The sequence below is a fragment of the Capsicum annuum genome, chromosome 11, assembly GCF_002878395.1.
Source record: "Capsicum annuum cultivar UCD-10X-F1 chromosome 11, UCD10Xv1.1, whole genome shotgun sequence".
Lineage (NCBI taxonomy): Eukaryota > Viridiplantae > Streptophyta > Magnoliopsida > Solanales > Solanaceae > Capsicum > Capsicum annuum.
The window spans coordinates 233,281,595-233,307,206 of NC_061121.1; the positions used below are offsets into that span (position 1 = coordinate 233,281,595).

Sequence of the window (25,612 nt, forward strand, 5' to 3'; positions counted from 1 at the left end):
CAACTAATGAGAAACATACATAATCACCTTACACTTCTACATTAACACAATACCTAACACAACACAAGAAGTATCACAAAATTTGGTAAAATCCACGTTCTCTGTTGCAAAGTCAAGATATGAGCTGATGCTAATAAATCCTTGAGCTTATAAAAGCTCTCCTAGCAAGTATCAAACTATTAAAAGGAAATCTTCTTCTAAGTCAACTTGGTCAACAGAGCTGCAATAGATGAAAAACCCTTAACAAAGAATCAATAATAACCTACTAAACTAAACAAAAATCCCATCCTCAATAGGATAAGTAGGAATAGCCCAATCACAAACCTCTGTAAACTTGTATAAATCGATCATAATACCCTCTTTGGTTACCACAGGACCCAACAAAAGAAATATACTCCAACAAAAACTCTCACTTGGAGAACTTAGCATACAACTTTTTATCCCTCAATCTTTGGAGTACAATCCACATATAATCCTAATGATCCGCCTTACTCATTTAATAAACCAAGATATCATCCATATAAGCAATGACAAAAGAGTTTAGATACTATTAAAATACATGATTCATCAACTCCATGAATGTAGCTGGGGCATTGGTCGTCCTAAAGGACATAATGAAGAAATAAGAATAATTGTACCAAGTTTTAAATATTGTCTTTGGGATACATGAAGCTCTAATCCTCAACTAGTGATACCCAAATCTCAAATGAATCTTCAAAAACACCAAAGCACCCTAAAGATGATAGAATAAATCAATAATATGAGGAAGATGATAATTATTCTTAACATCTACCTTGTTCAACTGCAAATAATCCATACATTAATGCTTAGGCCCATTGTTTGTCTTTACAAACAAGACAGGCGCACCCCAAGGTAATATACTAGGTATAATAAATACCTTATCCAATAACTTTTATACCTAATCATTTATTTTTTTAACTCTATAGGGGCCATCTTATAAGGAAGAATAACAATAGGCTTGGTGCCCTACTCAATATATATAGGAAAGTAAATATCCTGATTCAGAGGCATACCTGGCATATACATAGGTCAAACATTCATGAACTAATGGACAATATGAATAAAATCCAATAAAGGAGGTGAAGAAATACAAGTGTCATGGATATGGGCCAAATACGACAAATGTCCTCTCTCAACAAATTATGAGGTTGAGGGAAAGTTATAACTCTATTGGGACCCGAATAAAGAACTCCCTTAAAATCTATCCTTGGTGCACCCGACAAAGCTATGATCATGGTCTTAGCATAAAAGTCTAGTACAATATGGTAAGGAGCTAACCAACCCATACCAAAGATGACATCAAAATCTACCATATCTATGATATCATATTAACCTAAGTATCACACCAAGCAAGGGTCACAACACAAGATCGATACACCCAATCCAGCACTAGATAGTCTATTATAGGAAAAAATACACAAATAGTCATGGGAATAGTCGCACTAGTAGAATCAAACCTGAAGTAAAATATGCAGACACATAGGATAAAGTTGATCATGGATCACAGAACACCAATACAGATCTAAAATAAATTAGGATGATATATGTGATAACAACGTTAGAATCCTCTATCGCTGGTCTTGTAGGTATAGCATAGCTCTATCCATGTCCACCACCTGACTAAGTATCCCTGCAATCACCACTACAGGAAATACTACCTCTACCTATCACCACCTATATAAAATTAGGCCTGAAGACACAATAGGGACATTTTTTGGCCAAATGGCAAGCCTTATCATAGATAAAGCAAACCTTGTCGCCTAACTCAGTAGGGGAGGTACGACTGAGCAAGAATGACCACCCAAAGTTGCTGAACCTGAAAACACACAACCTAAATCCTATAAGTCTTCTTGTATAGGTCTACATGATACCCATGGAAACCTATAGAATCTCTTTCTTGAGGAATGTGACCTCTAAACTCGCCCTGACGCCACACACTCTTAGCACCTCCCTTAGACACTCAAACAATAAACTCAATTATCTTAGCATAATACACTATACTCTAAAACGATGCCCTTAGAACTACCATCTAAGTATTATCAATCTCAAGAAAAATATCCAACCCTTTCACAAACTACTGAATCTAATTAAACTTAGTTGTAATAAAAGAATAAAAAGATCTAGGCAAGGAAATAAAGTATGTTTCATACTTTTAAACAGTCATGGATCCCTCTCCAAGTGATCAAACTTATCTCTCATCTGATTCCTTAAACTATATTCTGCAAACATGTCCAAAGGGTCTTAGAAAATTGATCCCATGACATCTCTAACAAACCAAGAGGTCTGGAACAAAAAATTTACCTCCACCAATCCCTAATTACATCTAACTCTTTTAAGTAGTGTATGCAACCCTATGAAACTTAAATAAACCAAGTTTATGCAACTTCTCACAATAATCAATCAAGAAATCAAGGGCATCCTCTCCTACAACATCACTAAATTTGAATTGACCCAAATAAATAAATCTTTTAAACCTTCTCTAATCCTCAGAAGACATAACTGCACTCATAATAATAGGAGGTATAGTGAATCTTGATGGTTGAGCTACCACCTGAGGGGGTAACATATATAAAGGCTGAAATCCTGATCTCAAAATACCACACTCAGTTGTTGGCACAAAAGAAAGAACCACACTCAGAGTCTGTCGAGCACCATATATAGATATAAGTGCCATTAAAGGATACATACTCAGAACTAGAGGAACACTAAAGGCAGACTATATCATAAATAGAGGTATAATACTCAAAGATGGAGGAACACTAGGTGCACCCAAAGGAATAACCCTCCTAATAGGTCAGCAAACAAATTAATAACACCTCCAAGACTAGGGTAGAAGAACTATACATAACTTGAGTAGTTCTCATATCTCTAGTACAATCAACCTGTGGATTAGGGGAAAGCCCCCAATTGGGTAGATCCTCATGCATGTCCACTACCTTGGGATAGTTTGTGACACATAACTCGCACTATAGACTGAGCTCTCTCCTTAAATAATGGCTTAAAGTTTGTAACCTCATAGGATCTAGTCACACCATCTACATAGAATAGTGTGAAATATGATTTAAAACATCAGGTAAGAAAGAATCCTCATAATAAGGAAAAAATAAGGGAGTTTATTCTAGTCTTTAGAAGATGGAAATAGATGTCTACGTATCGATCCATGATACTCTACTAAACATCCTATTGTTACACTGATAAAACCAATGAACTTTGTTGAACTAATGGTAATTTTTCAATACCCAAAAATCAAGGGTTATGATGGCACATATCGCATTATGCTTTTGACAAGTAATCCTTTCACCCAAATTGTTATAAACAGGGAAAAATACCAAAACCTAAGGTAAGGCTTCTAAAATAAAGCCAAACCATACATATACAATAATAGCATAAATATACATGACAAAGATACTATAAATATCCTAAATTCTTGTGTCATAGTGTAAGAACTGACTAAATATATCTCAAAATCAAAATATATAACCGATAGTCCAAAAGGAATATAATATAGCTCTGAATATAAAAATAATACATAAACTAAACAAGAAGAAGTGGTAGATCAACTCTGCAAGCATAGGATGACCGCTATTTCAAAAATTTTCCAAACACTACCCGAATCAACTATCATATGGCCCACTCATGCCTGGATCTACACAGAAAGTATGATTCATTTGTAATCATTATGTAACATAGGATACTTGAGGAAAGCAGAAAATAAAGCATATAAATACACATTATAGGCACATCATCTAGAATAAAAAAATATCCCAAATGGGTCACTTCAGTTATATATTTTATTTTGAGATATATTTAGTTTGTTCTAACACTATGACACCATAATTTAGGATATTTATAGTATCTTAGTCACGTATCTTTACTCTATTATTGTATATGTGTTGTTTGGTTTTATTCTAAAAGCCTTACCTTAGGTTTTGGTATTTCTTTCTTTTCCATAGCAGTTTGGGTGATAAGCTTACTTGTCAAGGCTTGTTGCGACAATTGCCATCATGACCCTTTGTATTTGGGTCATGAAAAATTTATATCAGATCTAGGTTAATTGGTCTTAATAGTATAAGAATTGGGTGTCTAATATTGTCTCGCAGATCGGTACATAGATGTTTGTATCTATCTTCAAGAGGCTTTAAGATGTCTTTAGGATATTTCTATTATTTTTTTCTCTATCATATGGATTTTATTCATACCTTATGTTCTAAGTCATATTTCACTCTTTTTGGGCAAATGGTGAGGACTAGATCTCATGAGGTTAGAGATTTTGAGCCTTTATCTGAGGAGATAGCCCATCTAGAGAGCGAGTTGCAAATCTTGGATGGGCTTGAGTTAGTAGATAGACATGTGGATCTTCCCCATATAGAAATAGAGCTAAATGACTCTTCCCTAAGCTTTGTTTGAGAATATAAGAGACATGGGTCCTACTTTGGTTATACCAAGTTCTTCTACCCAGTCTTTGAGGGGCTATTAATTTACTTATTTACCCATTTAGAGGATGCTCTTTTGAGTGTGTGTTGTATTCCCCTAGCTCTGAGTATTGTACCTCCATCTATGCCAGGGTCTACTTATGGTGTTCCTCTATTCTCGAGAGTGGATCCTCCTATAATACCTAATTATTCTTGTGATACTAGATAGATTCTGAGTGTTATTCCTCCCTTATAACAAGTGTTTGAGTACGATATTCTGAGGTAGGGAGTTCCTCCTTTATCTATGTTGCCTTTTTAGGTAGAATCTCACCAGCTAGATTCATTATACCTTATCTTATTATGAGTGTAATTATGTCTTTTGAGGATTAAAAAAGGTTTATGAGGTTCACTCATTTAGGTCCTCCTAGGTTCAGTAGAGCTATATGAAAAGATGCCTATGAGTTCTTGATCGACTATCATGAAAAGTTGTATAACCTGGGTTCTCTTGAGTAGCATGGTGTTACGTATACCACTTATCAATTAAGGGATGCCACTAGAGATTAGTGGAGGTCACTTATTAGTTGTAAACCTCTCAATTCTCCTGAGATAACTAAGGATCAATTTTCTAAGTCTTTTTTGGAGAAGTTTGTGCCTCACACTCTAAGATATTAGAAAAAGGTTGAGTTTGATCACCTGGAGCAGGGCTCCATGTTAGTTACAGATTACGAGGTGTACTTCCATTCCTTGTTTATATATTCTTATGCCAACATTGCCATAAAACTTGAGAAGATTCAAAATTTCATGAAAGGGGTGAATATTTCTCTTCAGCTGGCTACATCTCAAATGGTAGTGTTTGAAGTATTATTTCAAAGTATAGTGGATCATTCTAAGATGATTGATGGTATTATTTGAGCATATCAAGGAGTAAACCAAAGGGTTGCAACGTCTGGGAGAGTTTAGAGGTTACACTTCTCAAAGCAGGGATTCTAGAGGTTTCTGTAGATATCATGGTAGACTTATTTATGTAGCCTTGTAGAGTTTGATAACGCTTAACTTACACCTCAAATTAGTGTAAGGCGGTCGTCTTCAATATATTTACCCAACTTTGGAGTAGGGGTCTAATCCATAGGGAACAATGTGAGTGGCGATTAAACTAGTTCGAAACTATAGATACAAGTTGAATTCAAACAAATGATGCAAACAGATAAAATAGGGGTTTTGGTAATTAACAAATTTGTAGTTTCAGATTAACAAGATGAGATATGTGTAGTATTTGAATCCAGAGAAATAGCAAGCTGGGGTTATGTCCACCTTGTAGTTTTCAATACTATCTAACTATGGGCTTTACGAATTCATACATGCATCATGCTTATAGAGAAACATATTTTTTTCAATAACATAATCCTAGTGTTTCTCAACTATCAAGGATTAATTCACTTCAGTTCTCTCGAATCAAAAGTGTTTACGAAAACAATATGAAAACTCCAAGTAGTTAATCCTGTTAAGGCACTAACATATTAAATAGGGGTTGGAAATCCTATTTTCTTGTCACTACTCTCTTTTTCGAACATCAACCTTTCTTTCGAATAAGTTGTGTTTTAAGGCACATCCTCAATGTTTGCAACCACGAAAATTCAATCATAACAAAGAGAGTATGATATAAGTAAATCAACACATAATGAATTCAAAACCCATAGAAATAGATAATATACTACAAGATTTCCATAACCCTAACAAATAAGCTTAGCTACTCATGAACAAAGAAGGAGTCAAAATAATAGTGTTCATCATACCAAAACGTCAAAAAAATCGTCTTGATGGAATAGTACGTGAACGAGATGAAGTTGCTCCTCCTTTCTCTCTAAGCCGCCACTCCTCTCTCTCAAAATAATACAGAATTCAATAAAATGAATAAAAATTCAGCATCAAGTCTTTTAATAATCTATTTTCTCATAATTGCCTTCTAAATCCCTGGACTAACTCTAAATGACAAATTAGTCATGAACATAGTTTTTAAGCATCACATTTGGCCCAGACCACTACTTTCTCTTGTGTCATATGCCAACTGTATTTCATAGTGCCATTATGTCTCCATCTATCTCATTAATACCTGAAATCATGCTAATACATTGGTTAGCTTAATTACATCAAAGTAGAGTAAAAACATAAGAACTAGGCACTTTATTCTAAAAAATTAACTAAAATATGGGTAAATTATGGTGCTTAGGTGTATAAATACACCCAAGATCACCACCCCACACTTAAAGCTTTGTTCGTCCTCAAACAACTTATTCATTTATGCATACTACACAAGTCTTAACACCTACAGATAAAAAAATTGCTCAAATAGGCTCACACAATAATTATGAACAAGAAGTAGATTCATGAATCATTACTAGAGACAATCTACCCTCAAGAATAGACTCATTAAGTTGGCAAATTCATACATACCGTTTAAGCAAAGAAATCATATAAATTACCAAACCTTCATCAACCATGTGCCCTCACAACAAGAAAATTACCCATAATCACTCACAATCAGGCAATTCCTAACAATATGGGTATAAGAAGTTGCACTCACTCTCACAAAGAATTCTCAAAGTACAACTGATGACCATATGCTTGCCCTTAGTGTAATGCTCCACTAATATCATAATGCTAAGATTAGGATAAAATAGGTCTTTTATGGGTTCTAATGCAGGCTAAAGGAATAGGTAGGACTATTTTGGCCAGAAATAGTGACTATCTTCCCTAAGCGCTTTAATACACTACATCATGCAACTAATGACCAATTTCTAACAACTGATTTACACTACTTTTATCTACCCAAATCTTTCATTTTCACCCCATCTCATTAAACTCAATTGATACACTATGGTGGGAGTATGCAACTCTTTCAAAATTTTTTTTTTTATACCCATTTTACGTTACACATCCCTATGATAGCCACCCTCAACTTAAGCTATTTGTCTTAGTTAAAGTGTGCAATGTCCAAGAAGGACCAGGGCCAAACTAGGTTCATTGTAACACGCCCGGGCTAAAATTTGAAACTTTTTCAACAAATCTCGCTACTCCCATCCACACCAATTTCGCATGCCAATAACTAGACTTTGGGGCATCAATTTCACCCTTTTTTTCAAACTCATTTTATATTACAGCGCTTAGGAGATTTTGGATCAAATTACGAGAAATTAAAGAATGGATTAGGATACATATGAGGCTAATAAAGAACAAGCTAAAGGCTCAACGGGGCTAGCTAAGATAATATGCAAAGGTAGGTAAAAAGAAGGTATGAACAGTGGCTATCAAAGAAATGCCTAAATCATCTCCTAAACTCACAATCTTTATTTGGCTTTACACACACACCAGGCAAGTTCTAGCATCAATTACAACAAGAAATATACAAAAATCTTACATACTCATTGCACATGGTCAACTTAATTAGGATCCTTATAGATTCTCGACCCAATAATTAAATGAATTCAAATAAAACCAATCATCACAACAAGAGTCACAACTAGAGCCTAGGTGTTTCAGATGTATTGATCCATCAAATACTTATGTTATAATGTCATGTGATCCACAAGACCAGTTACATGCAACAAATGACTAATTTTCCCTTAAGACGGTCTTCATTCATCCATCATTGAGAAAAACACCTAACTATGACTAAATTAAACACGTATCTAGCAAGAAACAAAATAACTAATCCTATCACAGAAGTATACTGAGGAGAAGGTACTATTTTCTTACAAAATAAGTAGTAAAGCAACTAGCCACCCCACACTTAAGCAAAACACTGTCCCCAGTGTAAATAACAAGATAAAGAACCTGGCTAGTAGTACTCGTTATACATATTAGGAGTCATGCCACCTGCATTGAGATCATCCTCGGAGCCATGTTTCCTGTATTCATCATATCGTCCATACCATCTATGTCAGCCACACATCATCAAACTAACTATAATTAAGATGGGGTGGGTGAAGTCACCACCCCTATATTAAATTTGTTAGTATAAACTAATTAAGTGTTTTTATCGGGTACTCGACTTCGCCGATGTACACTATAACATAATACACCACATTAGTCACAATACAATTCAATCATTTCAATTTCCCCAATTCTATTTCAATGAAACACTTTTTGAATAAAATCATAGCCTATACTTTCAACCATATCAAGATATACAAAACACCATCACTTTCACAACATAGCCATGGCAAGAATTTAATTCATAATCCTCAAGAGATCAATTAATAACTACAACATAAAGTCACAACACCTAAGGATTAAGAAAAGAACACTTACCTTGAAGATAAAAATTGAAGAAAGTGAGTGGATGTTCTTGGGTTTTAAAAGTGGTGAAGGAGCTTGTGGGACAAAGAGTATGTTGAAGGCATAGTTTTGTGGTGAAGTAAGAGAAAATTTGGGGATTTAGGGTGCTATGGCTATTTAAAGGATGAAATTTGGGTTGGGTGGACCCAATTTAAAGTCGGATTTAAGGCTAACATTTTAAAGGTGTGCGATGCATATCTTATCACACACTTCAAAGTGTGCATCACATATGTTGTCGCACAGTTGGGACAGTGAGCCTATGCGGAGAAGTGGGAGATGCACTACATATCGCACACGTCAAGGTGTGTGGCACATTGTTCATCGCCTAGTTGGTCCAGTGAGCATGTGTGATGGGATGTGCGGCGTACTCTTGGTCGCACACATAAGGGTGTATGACGCACACATGCCTTCGTTTTTCCTGGTATGAAGCAATGCACCTATGCTAAGTGCAAAATAATGCCCTTATCAAGCAAGATTCAAGTGAAATTGAGCGCCACACCCAATAATACACTTAAAATCCAGCACTATGCATAACATTTTTCATATGAGGTAGTGGGAAAGGTCCATATCATGGGGGCTTCACCCCTACACCCCCATCGAGGTCAGTAGTGGGCTCTAGGATCGAGCCTATAGGCCCGATCATTACGCTACCACCACAGACCTCCATAAAAGTCACAAAAAGTAAGTCGCACAGTGAAACTTTTGGGGTCGGATTAATATAGTTTGGGGCACAACTCTAATATGAATCATGACTCGAGCCTTAACAATTGGCTACTCCAACTTACCTGTAATGCTCCTAGTACTCCTAAACTTACCACCGTTGACATAGCTCAATTCCAAACCAAATTTGGTACCATTCATCTCCTTAGCACTTCATGAACCTACACTTAACCAAAAACAACTAAAAATGATTAGAAGGATAGGTTGCGTCCCACCAAGCGCCATAGTTTTGGTCGTGGCTCGACTCTTATTTTTCATTTTTATTTAACATGATAAGATGAAAATAAAATCATGGGTTGCCTCCCATGCAACGCCTGATTTAATATCGCGGCACGACCCAAATCAACTTTTTCCTTCACCTTGAGGATATGAATTTCACCCCCAACTTAGCATCTATCTTTTTACCTCGCTCATAGGGTGGTGGTATAAAGATTAAGAAGCCAAATAATGGATTTAGCATGGTAAACAATTTAGCCTTAAAGTGAGGTGTGTTTTTATGTTGCTTATCAAGTGTAAAATAAAGAATGTAGGGTTTTTGTTCCTAATCTTCACAATCTTCCACTATTTTAGATGATTCCACAGACAAGATATCATCTAAAGATAATGTGGAAAAATGCTTCGAGTGAGGTCCAACTGATTCTACTTCAAAATTTACACTATCTGCTACACACTCACTTTTATTCACCTTTTTAATATTAGTCTCAAGTTCAAGATGACAATCGAGTGGCTACGATTCTTGTGTTTTGTCCATAAATTGGCAAATGTGCTCATCATATTCTTCTTCGTTTAGCCATTATTGACATGATGGCAGTGGTAACTCTTTCAGCTCTGCCCACAACTGTTCTTGATTCTCTAAAATGTATTTCATCAATTTGTCTACTTAAATCGTGGCAGCACACATTTCCTTAGAATAATCAGTTTGACCACAAGATGAACACCATGTAAAAGCTCCATCAAAATATGGACAATATGCCTCATAATGTGATCCCTCACAATAATTACAAGAATCGTCATAACAATCATCATTACGCCAAAAATCATCTATCTAGGTTGTCATCTCAAGAAAGGTGTGAGAACAATAACAATAAAAGAAAATAAAAATAAAAATAAATAAACTAGACTAATATTTACTAGTTTGAATTCAAGCAAGTAAGTTAAAATTCCAAACAAACTTAATATGCCAATTTTTTCTCCGACAATGACACCATTTTTAAAAACGCTTAACTTACACCTCAAATTAGTGAAAGGTGGTCGTCATCAATATATTTACCCAACTTTGGAGTCGGGGTTGAATCCACAGGGAACAATGTGAGTGGCGATTAAACTAGTTCGAAACTATAGCTACAAGTTGAATTCAAACAAATGATACAAACAGATAAAATGGGGGTTTTGGTAATTAACAAATTTGTAGTTTTAGATTAACAAGATGAGATATGTGTAGTATTTGAATCCAGAGAAATAGCAAGCTAGGGTTATGTCCACCTTGTAGTTTTCAATACTATCTAACTATGGGCTTTATGAATTCATACATGCTTCATGCTTATAGAGAAACATATTTTTTTCAATAACATAATCCTAGTGTTTCTCAACTATCAAGGATTAATTCACTTCAATTCTCTCGAATCAAAAGTGTTTACGAAAACAATATGAAATCTCTAAGTAGTTAATCCTGTTAAGGCACTAACATATGAAATAGGGGTTGGAAATCCTATTTTCTTGTCACTACTCTCTTTTCTGAACATCAACCTTTCTTTCGAATAAGTTGTATTTTAAGGCACATCCTCTATGTTTGCAACTACGAGAATTCAATCATAACAAAGAGAGTATGATGTAAGTAAATCAACACATAATGAATTCAAAACCCATAGAAATAGATAATATACTACAAGATTTCCATAACCCTAACAAATAATCTTAGCTACTCATGAACAAAGAAGGAGTCAAAATAATAGTGTTCGTCATACCAAAACGTAAAAAAAATTGTCTTGGTGGAATAGTACGTGAACAAGATCAAGTTGCTCCTCCTTTCTCTCTAAGTCGCCACTCCTCTACCTCATAATGATACAGAATTCAATAAAATGAATAAAAATTCAGCATCAAGTCTTTTAATACTCTATTTTCTCATAATTGCCTTCTAAATCCCTGGACTAACTCTAATGACAAATTAGTCATGGACATAGTTTTTAAGCATCACATTTGGCCCAGACCACTACTTTCTCTTGTGTCATATGCCAACTGTATTTCATAGTGCCATTATGTCTCCATCTACCTTATTAATACCTAAAATCATGCTAATACATTGGTTAGCTCAATTACATCAAAGTAGAGTAAAAACATAAGAACTAGGCACTTTGTTCTAAAAAATTAGCTAAAATATAGGTAAATTATGGTACTTAGTCATATAAATACACCTAAGCTTAGAGTTCAGGGAGTGGGTTTTGTAGTTTAATAGTACCGAGTGGCTACTCCGGTCTAGTCATACCTCTCTCAACTAATTCAGGCCATTGAGGTTGTTATGTGAGTAATGAGACTAGCCACTTATCCAAGGACCATCCTTGTTATGTGTTCAGAGCTACTTCTATTTCAGCTATGAGAGGTGAGAGCTCTACTAAAGGTGAATGAGGTAGAGGTAGTGGAGCCCATAACAGTAGCCGTGGGGATGTTTAGCTAGGTTGTGGTCATATATAATGCTATGTTATACCCTTCAGACTAGAGGCAGAGGCCTCCAAAGGTTTTATCACAGATATCGTCCTTATTTTTTTCAAATTAGCATGTGTGTAATTTAATTCTATATTGACTTTCTCCTATGTGTTTGCATATTTTTGTTTGGGTTTTGATTATGCTTGTGAGCCTCTTGCCATGCCTATTTATGTATCTAACTCGGTAGAAGACACTTTAGTACTAGATCGCGTGTACCAATCCTATGTTGTAACTTTTGTGAGATGTGAGACTTAGGTAGATTTAATTTTTTTAGATATGGTTGTTTTAGACATTATTTTGGGTATGGATTAATTGGCTCCTTACTATGTTGTCCTAGATTGTTATACAAAGACCATGACTTTAGTTTCACCGAGTGTTCTATAGCTTAGAAGGGTGTGGTTCACTTCATTTGGGTTTCAAAAGAGTTATATCATATATATCACCTTGTCGTTTGGCTGAGTGGGCATGTTTATTTTATTTGTCTCATATTCGTGATAGTAGAGTTGCCATACCTCTTACTTGGGATTCTAAGCGTATGGCTCATAAGTTCGTGAATGACTTTCCCATGAACTTGCCTACTATTCCACTGAATCATGATATTGACTTTACTATTAATGTTGAATCATGCACCAAGACCATTTCTATATCCCTATAGGATAGCCCTAATAAAGTTGAATGAATTTAAGGATCAATTGCAAGAGTTATTGGATAAGGAATTTATTCAACCTAGTATATCACTTTGGGGTGTGGTTATATTATTTGTAAAGAAAAAGTATGGTTTTATATGTATGTGTCTTGATTATTGACAATTAAATAAGGTAAAGGTCAAGAATAAACATGCTCTTCCTCGTATTGATAATTTTTTTGACTAGCATCAAGGCGTTTCAGTGTTTTTGAAAATTGATATGAGATTCGGGTATCACCAGTCAAGGATTAGATCTTTGGAAATTTTGAAGATAGGCTTTTGGACTTGGTATAATTCTCATGATTCTTAGTGTGTCGTTTAGGTTGACCAAACCCTAGTCACGTTCATGGAGTTGATGAACCAAGTATTTCGACCATATCTCAACCCCTTCATTGTAGTATTTTTATATGGTATCTTGTTTTATTCCAAGAGTGCTACCTATCATAAGGAGCATTTGCTTTTTATGCTTCAGACATTAAGGGATGAGAAGTTGTATACTAAGTTCTCTGAGTGTGAGTTTTTATTGCAGTCTATCTCTTTCTTAGGTCATGTGGTGACTAAGAAAGGTATTATTGTTGATCCAACGAATATTGTGGTGGTTCGTGATTAGGCTTGGCCTACTTCGCCTACTGAGAGTCAGAGTTTTATTAGCATGTCAATTTACCACTAATGTTTTGTTAAGGGTTTTTTTATCTTTTGTAGCTCTGTTGACCAAGTAGACTTATAAAAAGATTTCATTTAAATGGTCTGATTCTTGTGAGGCAAGCTTTCAAAATCTCAAGGATCTATTGACATCCTCTACTATATTGACTTTGACTAAGGAAGGCATCGATTTTACCAAATTTTGTGATATTATAGGCATTAGATTAAGTGATGTGTTAATGGAAGAGGGTAAGATAATCACGTATGCTTCTTGTCAGTTGATGCCCCATGAAAAGAATTACCTTACCCAAGATTTGGAGGTGAGCATGGTTGTTTTTTCTTTAAAGTTGTAGAGGAACTTCTTGTATGGAGTCCATTGTCAGATTTTCTTGGATCCTCAAGGACTTCAGTAGTTTTTCACCCAGTGAGATTTTAATCTGAGGCAGCTTCTTTTGCTTGAGTTGCTTAAGGATTATGGCTTGACTATTCTCTATCATTCAGGAAAGGCTAATGTAGTTGCAGATACCCTGAGCTGAAAGTTTAATAGCATAGGTACTTTTGCATATCTTTTGTCCCATGAGAGGACTTTGGCCTTGGATGTTCGGTCTTTGGCTAACCAGATAGTTAGGCTTGATATTTTAATGTGTGTGTGTGTTTTGGCATTCGTGGAGGCTAGGTCTTCTTTAATGGAGTAAATTCAGGCTCATCTATTTGATGATTCAAGTTTGATATCGATACGAGATTAGGTGTAGAGCAATGAGGCTAAGTAAGACTTACTTGATTCAAATGTCATTTTGAGGATTGAAGGTCGAGTTTGTGTATTGAGAGTGTGTTATTAGATTAAATTGATTTTGAAGAGACCTATTGTTCTAGGTATTCAATCCATGTAGGAATGACTAAAATATATCATTATTTGAGGCAGCATTACTGGTGGGGTGGTTTGACGAGATATCTAGCAGATTTTGTAGCTTGTGGCCTATGTTTCCATCAGGTAAAAGATGAGAATTTGAGGTCTAGCAAATCACTTTAGAGGTTATCTATTCTCGAGTAGAAGTGGGAATAGATTACCATACACCTTGTAACTGGTTTACTTTGTACTTCTTATTATTCTAATAGAGTTTGGGTCATCATGGATTGGTTGACCATATCTACCCAATTCATCCCAATTCAAGTCTTTTTTAGTGCTGAGAGTTGGCTTATAGTTATATTGATGAGATTTTGCGTCTTTATGGTATTCCAGGGTGTATCATCTCAGACCAACGTTCGGTGTTCACATCTCACTTTTGGAAGACCTTTCAGGATGAGTTAGGTACTTAAGTTGATATTAGAATAACATTTCACCCCTAGACTAATGGTCTGTCCGAGCAGACTATACAGCTCTTGAAGGATATGCTCCACACTTGTGTGACAGACTTTATTGGTCAATGGGAGCAACATCTAGCCTCATTAGAGTTTACGTATAATAATAGCTAAGACTTCAGTATTGATATGGATCTATTTGGGTGGTTGGAGGTTTTTGGGTTAGACCTCGAGGTACAAACTTTCTTTATGTCTTTGGATATAGTTTGGATTATTCAGGATAGACTTCAAGAAACTCAGAGTAGGCAAAAGTGCACCACAAATAATAGACTTTATGCCTAAAGTTTTTATGGGTGATCGTGTTTTCCGTTGAGTTTCATGCATGAAGGGTGCGGTGAGGTTTGGGAAGAGGGTGAAGCTTTATCCCGGGTATATTGGACTATTTTAGATTCTTTGGACTATAGGTGATGTGGTATATGAGATGGATTTTCCCATATCTTTATTAGCTGCTTATTCTGTTTTCATATTTTTATGCTTCACCGTTACATTCTGAATGAGTCTCATGTAATTCATTGGGATTCAGTCCAGTTAGATAAGATATTTTCTTTTGTTGAGGATTCTGTCTCCATCATAGCTAGAGATATCAGGCGGTTGCATTCTAGAGTTATTCCAGTAGTTAAAGTCCAGTGAAAGCATCGACTTGTAGGTGAGGCTATTTGGGAGGTTGAGTATGACATGCATGGTTTTTACCCCCAACTTTTTATTGATTTAGGTATTTTCCCTTGCCTTTAGTTTGAGGATGAACTAAATTTTCAGTAGTAGATGATATAACAACCTGATTTTTGATGATTTATGAAAAATAGTCATTCCTTTATGATTTGACCATTTTAGCTCTCATAGTGGTTGCGTTATGGTATATATGGGGTATGGGGATTCTTGGCATAGTTCGCAATGCATTTTAGTGTGATTTATGTAAAATTAGGGCTTTGGTGGCTTGGAAATCCTCATAGTTATCTTCGATCAACATTCATTGATGTTTGTCAGATGGCAAAACAGACTATGCCAGTAGATACAGAATGTTGATTTTAGGTTGTTAACATGGTGGTTTGGTTTTATGACTATTAAATCTCCTTTCTACCATCGGTTTAGAAAGTTGAGAAATTAGGTTTCGGGGGTCAACTTTTTGAAAACAACATTTGTTGGAAATTTGATAACATTATTGAGTCTGGAGCATCGAATTTTATGGGGTCATATATTCCATTGGTGTTTATAGAATTTTGAATGAATCCTGAGGGGTCTGCGACGTAAGATGGTGTACAATTCTTAGCTAGTGTACTCGCTTATGCAAACCAAATGTTGCTTTCATAACTCAACAGTACAGCCCAAAATGTCACATATATGACATCAGCATCATGTGCGCGACACTCATGTAAGTAGTAATAAGATCGTGACCGTTCTACCTTCCATCAGGTCAGGCACCACGTATACAACACGTGGTCATGTCTACGATGTCTGGATAATATAGATACCTTGTTTTCTACATCTTTCACTATTTTTGAGACTTGTAGCATAGGGTTTCATGATTATGAGAAATTTTTTCCAGTTTTAAGCTTGGGTAAGCTACTAAACACCTATTTTAACCTTTTTCATCAATTTCTATCATTTATTTCTTGTTTAAATGCGAATTAAAAAGTAGGTAAATGGGGATTTGTCTTGGAAAGCCTAAAAATTGTACTCTATAATTTCATGATTATGAGAATTTTTTTCCAGTTTTAAGCTTGGGTAAGCTGCTAAACACCTATTTTAACCTTTTTCATCAATTTCTATCATTTATTTCTTGTTTAAATGCAAATTAAAAAGTAGGTAAATGGGGATTTTGTCTTGGAAAGCCTAAAAATTGTACTCTATAATTTTAAACCCAATTTTCACCAGTTTTAACTTGGATGAGTTTCCAATCTTATAATCATCACCAACAAAAAAAGTAATTATATTAGTATCCCACAATTGGAAAAAATGCACTTATGCTACAACGGCCTCTGAAAAAAAAAGGCTACAGCTAAGCATTTTCTTTAAAATATACACTCTTTAAATCCCTTTGAACCAATATATGTTAGTCAACTTAATTTGATATTTTTGTTGATCTTCTTCTCTTCTAGAAGGAGGTTAGGACGTCAAATTGATTATGTAACGCCCCGATTTTTTGAACCGAAATGCTACATGGTGCTAGCAATCTCGAAGGACCACCAGCTAACCCATGACTGATATTTGTACCAGTATACTGTATAATATCTCATAAAATGCGAAAACATGAACATAAAGGCCATAAGGTTCAATACTGAATATAGTCTAAATAATAATAACGTCTGAATAGAGTGGTATCACAATACGCAAACCATACTGAAATACTGAAGTCTAAGTCTGATAATACTGTAATCGTCTGAAAGCCTCTACTGTCTGAATACTCTAAATAAGTAGTTAATGAGACATGTCCCCAACTAACTCCGTCTAACAAACTGAACTGAAATTAACTAATAGTCATATCGCCCTCGAATGAAGAAGACTCACTGCAACCCTGAATACTGGAAAAACTACTGCCACGCTATTGTTGCTCTGGAAATTATGCCTATGAACCTGTGGTGTAACATAAAAAAAAGCACCATAGCGCAAATGTGTTAGTACGACTGAATGTACTGAGTATACGAGTGAGGTTGGCTAAATGCAAAAGGTTAAATGCATGAACTATGCTAACTGATATAAACGTGAGAATACATACATGTACATGTAACTGCAACTAAACTCGTGGTAATTCTAACTTCTGAATCTGAATACTAACAACATGAGTTTACTGATATCTAATATGATTGATAAATGAGTTCTGATAACTAAAATAACTAATGACATGAGTAATCGTATCTGACGGTCCTGAATCTAATGGAACTATCTGAGTTCCGTACTGTATCTGAATTGATTATATCTGAGATCAGTCCTTTCAAATGGGTGATCTCTGAATCTACTAGTTCTGATGCTAATGGTTAACTGTATCTGAGATCATTCCTACATAGCGGGTGATCTCTGAATCTATGGGACTATCTAAGTTCCTTACTGAATTGGGTGATTGTATCTAACGGTCATAATTCTGTATAACCGAACTGAAGTATAAGCTGAGACTGAGACTGATTTTTTATTACTGAGACTGTAACTGTGGGAGAATTTATCTAACTGACATGCCTCGAATCTGAACTAGTGCGGGGTCCAACCTATACCCCAGCTAGAAGGGTGTCAGTACCGCGCCACTGGTAAAGACAACTGCTGTGGAGTCAGTCCTAATGAATGGGTGACCCCTGAAGATGTCAGTCCTATCGAGTAGGTAATCCTTTAGATCAGTCCTTATATAATGGGTGACATCTCATAACCTACTCTTGCTACGTAGTTCTAGAACATAGGGATTGCTTTTAGGGATCACAGTCCTATCGAACGGCTGTGCCCCCCTCCCTAGGTTTACTCGGTGCTGAATCCTACTTCCAACTGAATGACACTAAACTAATTATCTAAACTGTACTGATAATACTGATTAACTGAGATGAGATTTCTGAGTTTCGCCGAATGCTGAAATTAGTACTGAATTCTGTTAGCTGACAGAATGCTACTGAGTTCTGAATTGAGTATTACTGAGCTATGACTGAGCACTGATATCATGGGATTACTGATATTACTGAGTAAGACTAGATTGATACTGAACATACTGAGTAAGACTAGATTGATACTGAACATACTGAGTTTTCCTAAGTCATGTAACTAACTGAGTTCTATTGATCATAGCTTGACTGAGAGTATCGTGAAGCATGACATAAGCTCTAGGCATAAAGTTATATTTTTCAGGTACAAGTACCCCCAGGACTCGATAAAAGGAAACTGGCACACATGACTAACTTGATCATAAGGTTTGAGTCCACAATTCACAATATCATAAGTAGGGGATTTCATACTAAGCATGTTTCTCAACAATCTATCACATAGAAGGGAATGCATACAACGTATGTATACTTGCATGGCCTTAATATCATAGTCATTCCATATCACAACAACGCATACCCATAACATGGAATATATGTAAAATCATAAGGCATAGAGCATGGACTTGTCAATTTAGCACTATTAAGACATAAAATATGAATTCTATCATCCTAGGCATTTTATCAAACACCTTGCATGCACTACTTAGTCATAGGTGTAAATCATCAAAGTTGACATTATGCACAACCAAATTTACATGCTCTCAACTCATATGATATTATAGATTCATCATAACACATAAAGATTCCAACTTGGGAATCATTCAACACCAATAACATGATCATCAACACCCAACAACATAAGTAATCATAATATGATATTTAAAAATTTATTCTTGAACTCCACGGATGAAAGGAATCTGTGGATGAACAATATACATACTTTGGACTGAGAATTGTTGTTCTACGGTGAAATCTCTTGATTCTTGGAGCTTCTATGAAAACCCTAGCTTTAGTTCTCAAGAGAAATTGAAGAAAAGGAGTATATATTGCTGAATTATGGCCAAATCTCGTGTTTAAGAGTATATACAGGGGTGGGGGATTGACCAAAATACCCCTCAAGGCTTGGAATTAAAATGCTGAAAACTGGGCACCCATCGGAGTTAGCAAGCGATGCCTGACTTAGTCCACCGCTATATACTAGGCGACGCCTGGCTTAGAGCAGTGCTCTAGCTGGGGCGACGCGGGTTTATCGCTTGGTGCTACTGTTTTGCACATCCAAACTTTCCCTTATGCTATCTAAGAAATTTTGAAACTTTGCCGAGATGTACTCTTGACTTCCCCGATCACAACGCAACTTGAAAATCCAAAATAGAGGTTGGAAAGGTCGTCAAATAAATTCTCGAAGTTCGGAGTTCTAAAATGAGACTAAGTGTTGAACACTTAGCAAAATTTCCTAAGTCTTGGAGCTTATAAAGTCTAATGGGCTGAATTTTGGACTTAGGATTTTATGGGGTATTACAGATTATTTCGTATTTCCCCTATATATGTGCTGTTATTCATGCTTATAGATACTTTTCCCATGGTTGTGTTTCCCTAAAACTTCAAATTGATTAGTAACTCTATGTTCTGAATTGTTTATATAGCTGAGAGCCTACAGTTACAATGGAGGTCCATGCTATCGGTGCCTATTTCCAAGTCCTCCACCCACAAATGCTTGTTAGAGATGTGCTGACAGTAATGTACTGGGAGTTGGTATGTTGTTGTTCTCTCCAAATAACCATATAATGTCTTTTGCTTTTCCAAGAAGTGTCTGGATTCCTAGATTATCTCATATTATATCTCTTATGTGTGAAATTTCCTTAGAGACTTGGAGAAGAATGTATCGATGCCATGCCAAGCCTGGAAAATTTTTTTGGAGTGGAACTAATGTTTGTGTATTATTTATAGGATTTACATTGTCTTAAACATAAGGTGTTGCCAGTTTAATATTTACTTCAGATCCTTCTCTCAGTTTTACTTTTCCCCGTTACTTCAGTTCCAGGTGTTATTGGATATCTTCAAGCCTTAGAGACCATATAGGTTGCTAGCTTGGTTAGAGAATCACTCTCTGGGAGAATGTTTCTTTTGGATGCCTTGTCAGGTTGATTTCGTACTGTATGTTTGATATTCTAATTTCTCATACTAACTGTCACTTTTATTCTTTGTAAAATTGCGGGTTTCATTTTTTGCATCCAATTACGTTGTTAGCTAAAAACAAATTTAGGTAACACTTAGATGGGCTTGAAAATTAATTTTTTTGGAGTAGACAACTATTTTTTGTGGATAGTATTTCGGATTGGAAAACAGTTAAACTTCATAACTCAATGCAAAAAATATATCTCAAAACATTAAAATAAAGAGATTTTTTGAAGTTGATAGTCTATAAATGCTTTCCATACATGTCTTTCTCCACTTAAAACTCTTAAAGACTACCATATCATATATCTACTGATCTAATCTATTTTGTGCAACATGCCTTGTACATAAAGGAGCCTAAAATATTTTATTCAATCAGGACTTCCAAAATCTCTTGCATGTATCGACAACTTATGTGGAATATCTACTTTCAACATTTTATTTTCATATGCTTTTTGTATACGGGCAAGATTTTGCCTTTTATTTAATAAAATTTAATATTTATCAAAAAAAATATCTGTTTTCCTATGTTCCACAACATATCTTATTCATTGCTCAATTCTTTTGGTATAGTCATCATCTCAAATCATCATATCACTTATAAATTTAGGTGAAACTTCGTGAAAGGTCATTGCAATGCGAAGCTTGTGGAGATTATGCAATATTAACAAGGACATTCTAAATTTCCACTATGAAAAGTTTACTCAAACTCCACTATAGACGGTGCATTTCGTCTTCACAATATTTCAATCGTATCTGATATTTGTTGTCCTTTTTTTCTTTACATAACTAAAGACATAGTGAAAGTATTCACGTGTGGCTCATCATCTAACTATCTATTATTTCAGGGTCCATTGAAATTGAACTATCTTTCATCTGATGCTCAAATCAGCAGCACAGAGTACAGCGAGAAAGTGATGAAGGGAGAAGAATATGTATCAGTGGATGTTCAACCTGCTCATCACTATAAGATTGGTTTACTTCCCAACTCTATGAACATACCTCTATCCACGTGGAAAGATAGATTTCCTGAAATATCTGTCGCCTTGGAAAAAGAGGCAAAGAAAAATACACCCAAAAGTTATTCAAGTGCTTCTCTGTTTGTAATATGCAGAAGAGGCAATGATTTACAAAGGGTTATTGAACTGCTTTACAAATTGGAGTTCAGTTCAGCTAAGGATATGATAGGGGACTTAAATTCATGGGCTCACAATGTGGATCCAAAGTTCCCTACATACTAACTATGTACATACAAACTTATCATCCATACTTTGGTTAGTTTCCTGTCCTATCCTGTGTTGTCTTTAATCAAATGCAAAATTTGTTTTGTGTACTAGATTAAGCTCCTATTTTAAACTAAATGTTGAAACCCGATAATTGATCATCGTACTATTTTGATTGTTGTTTTAACTTTTTTTATGTCAGTTCATACACTAGATTGCTTTCATATTCAAATATAGCTTCTAGTATACATAGGGAGAAGAAGAAACTGTTCTCGGAACAGTGTGAATGGAATTAATTGGAAGCAATGGATGCATAAAAACAAAGGTCTTTTCAAACATCTCTATCATTCTAGAGTTGTATTCTTTAGTCGAAATAAAGCAATGGGCATGAGTTGAGATGTCAAAAGTGGACAATAATTTGGATAAACTTTGCTACTGTTAGGAGTGGGTTAGAGATTTTTTCATTTTCTGCGAGTGATAGTGTTACTGAAAATCACATATTTGTAATTGATTAACCTTTTTTTAATTGGAAACGGCCTCTTTACCTCTATGAGGTATGGGTAAGGTCCGTGTATAATTTACCTTCCCAGACCCCCACTACACTGGTATTTTGTTGGTGTTGTTAACCCTTGTTTTACTTTTTGTTACAAACTCTTTGAGGCTACCAAATTTATTTTAAATAAACCAATTATGATTTGGGACATACACCAAATTGTCTTAGGGATGTTCCCTAGAGGTTCAACTATGAGTTCCCATGTGTAATGCCCCGAGCCTAGTGCCCCGAATGCTACATAGTGCTAACAATCTCGAAGGACCATTAGCTAACCCATGACTGGTACCTGCTGAAAAAAAAATTGTAACATATGATTGTATAATACAAAAGATGGCAAGGTTCAATACTGAAACATAACTGATAAAACAAACAATGTCTGAATGGGGTATAAAATCCCCAAAACTAAAATAAAACTGTCTGAACATAATATAGTCTAAAAGCCTCTAAACTGTCAGAATAAGAAGTTGATGGGAAATATCCCCAACTAACTCAAACTACTGAAATAACTACGTATTAAAGATACTAAAATGATAGAATATCCTTGAATGATGAGGACTCACTACTAGTCTATCTGTTGAACGTCTAGTCTGCTAAGAATGCTCTGGAGCTCGTCCTTTGAAACCTATGGTATAAAACTGTAATACCCCGAGAACTCTAACCGATAGTACAACCACGACTCAAGCTTATGAGAAATAAATTATAGTGCTTTGGTTGTTTTCTGAACAAGGGTGGTGTGTATTAAGGCCTCAAAGATGTCCTAGTGATTAGGTGAATCAAAACATCCCTTACCGATTGAATTCTTGAGAAGCATTTTCGCATAGTCAACTTCAAATGAGCATATGTCTTGTTACACTGAGAGTTTTAAGCTCATGACCCACCAACAGATAGATAATTGAATTATCTTTCCAATGGTACCAATTTCACCCAAATCCGATATTGGAGCAAAAAGTTATGTATATTTTACTCCAGCGTGTCAGCCTGGAAGCTGTGTGATGACATTTTGTGACGACTTGTCACAAGTCTGATGGCTTGTCACAAAAGTTCGTTAGCCTTAGGCAGAAAATCATAAATTCCACCCTTTTGTGACGACATTTCGTGATGACTTATCACAAATGTCGTCAGCTATTTTTTTCCAGCAATTTATGGACGTTTTTGCAAGGGTATTTTGGTCTTTTTTCATCTTTTGGAAGGCCCCTATATATATGAGAATCCCTATTCAAACCCTAATTTCTTCATTCTCTCTTCCAATTCTCTTAAGAAAAATATCTAGGGTTTCATTCAAGAACATTAATCTTCCAAAAATCATCCATAAATCTTCAAGATTTCTTCAAGAATCAAGTTCCTCATAGTGTGGGGTTCGAGAATCACTTATTACAAGTGCGGATAGTATCTCAAGCACTATAATTCATCCAATTTCAAAGATTTGGGTATGTGTGGTTTTGAATAAGAGTAATCCTTTCGTTTTTGTGCCCAAAGCTTTGATTTCTATTATGGATTCATATGATTTTGCAAGTGGGTTTATACCCAAATTACTTTATCATGAGATTATGAGAATATAAATTGTTCAAGCTTTTTTATACATGATTATTTTACTATTCCCAAGTTACGACTTGATATTTAATATTGTGAATTTCATATTTCTACCATGAGTTGATGTTTTAAGTGCTTTCAAGATTTGTGTCAAGCTTTAAGTTTCCTTATGACAAATTGGATTATTGAGTATATTGATTCATGAAATTGAGTTGTTACAATGAGTCTTGATATTTCCTCAAAGTTATTGATGTTGTCATGATTTAATTAATTGATACATTTTGATATTGAGAAAGATGGATTTGATTTGAGTCAAGTTAGGAATCCACAAATTGATTACGATTTGATAAATGAGAAAGAAATTTGATTTGGTCTTCATGATAGACCCTTGTGATGGTTGTGGTGGATTTTCTAACGCGTTATGAGCTTGGTTTTGGGAGTAGTATTTAGCACCGAGCGAGAAATATGGTATTTCCCACGAAACTGCGTGCCACCATAGGATTGATATTGATATTTGTGGGCCAGAGGCCGAGTATGAGATTGTGATCACTAAATTAAGGTTGTACTCCCTGGCAAGAGTACGACGCTCCGCCAATGTGGGTTTCTATCCTTAGAAGGGAAAAACGTTAGACTCCATGTACTCACATGGTTTATGTCGGTTATAAGAACCTTCCATGTCCATAAGAGTTGAGTTTCTTGAGTTACCGAGTCACTCCGAGTCTTTAGTTGAAGAGTTGAGTTACTTATGATGATTTTTTTGAGATTTTTATCATATGATTTATTTACTATGAGATCATGAAAAATATGTGTCAATCTAACTCAAGACAAGTGAGCCATCATTGTACATATGCATGTTTTCATAAAATTGATGATGATATTTACTTTGTTACATAAACCCTCACATACTCAATACATTCCAAAGTGCTGACCCACATATTTTCTTATGGGCTACATTGTCTCATAATTTAGGTTCAGGTACTCAGCCGCAGCCGCGTTAGAGATATTCGAGTGCCTCAACTATGTTTCCTCAGTGGTGGTCCTCATGGTTCGAGGACCGTATCTATATTTTTGTGATATTGTTTGGTTGTTATGGAATTTAGTACTGTTTGAGTCAGTTGGGGGTTTGTCCCAATGACTCCTTGATTTTGATGTATAGGTCCTTTGTCAGATTAGTGAGTTGGTATGTACAGCCATTCAATAAATTTTGGTTTTACAGTCTAGTATTCTCCAATATCTCTCTTGAACCCGATATGATATATCTCTTTATTATGCATGACTATTATTGAATTAAGTTCCTTGAGGTAGTGTCTGGATCCGAGGGTTATCTTGGGGCTACGTGTAGCCCTAAGCACCATGTGACGTCTCAGTATGGAATTTTAAGGTATTATAAAAATACCATAGCAAAAATATGTCAGTACAATTGAATGTACTTGTATACAAGTGAAGTAGGCTGAATGCAAGGGTTCATATGTATGAACAATAATAACTGACTGAGGATATGAACATGACTGCATGAGAATACTTGCATGAGAACATATCACTGTAACCATAAACATGAGAATTCAGAATATTGAGTCTAAATATTGATCTCATGGATTTATGATAACTGACATAACTGATAACTGAGTGACTGTATCTGACAGTCATAATTCTAATGGAACTAGATGAGTTTCGTACTGAACTGAATAACTGTATTTGACAGTCCTAGATCTGAAGAACTATCTGAGTTCTTTACTGAGATGAGTGATTGTATCTGACAATTCTGATTCTGTATCTGAAATTGTGGGAGAATTCATCTAAAA

The 25,612-nt window shown here is 35.4% G+C and overlaps 1 pseudogene; it reads left to right on the forward strand.

Annotated features, from left to right (window-relative positions):
* LOC107846083 overlaps positions 1-21,745 on the forward strand; it is a 41,239-nt pseudogene extending 19,494 nt beyond the window's left edge.
* Positions 21,746-25,612: the final 3,867 nt, after the last annotated feature.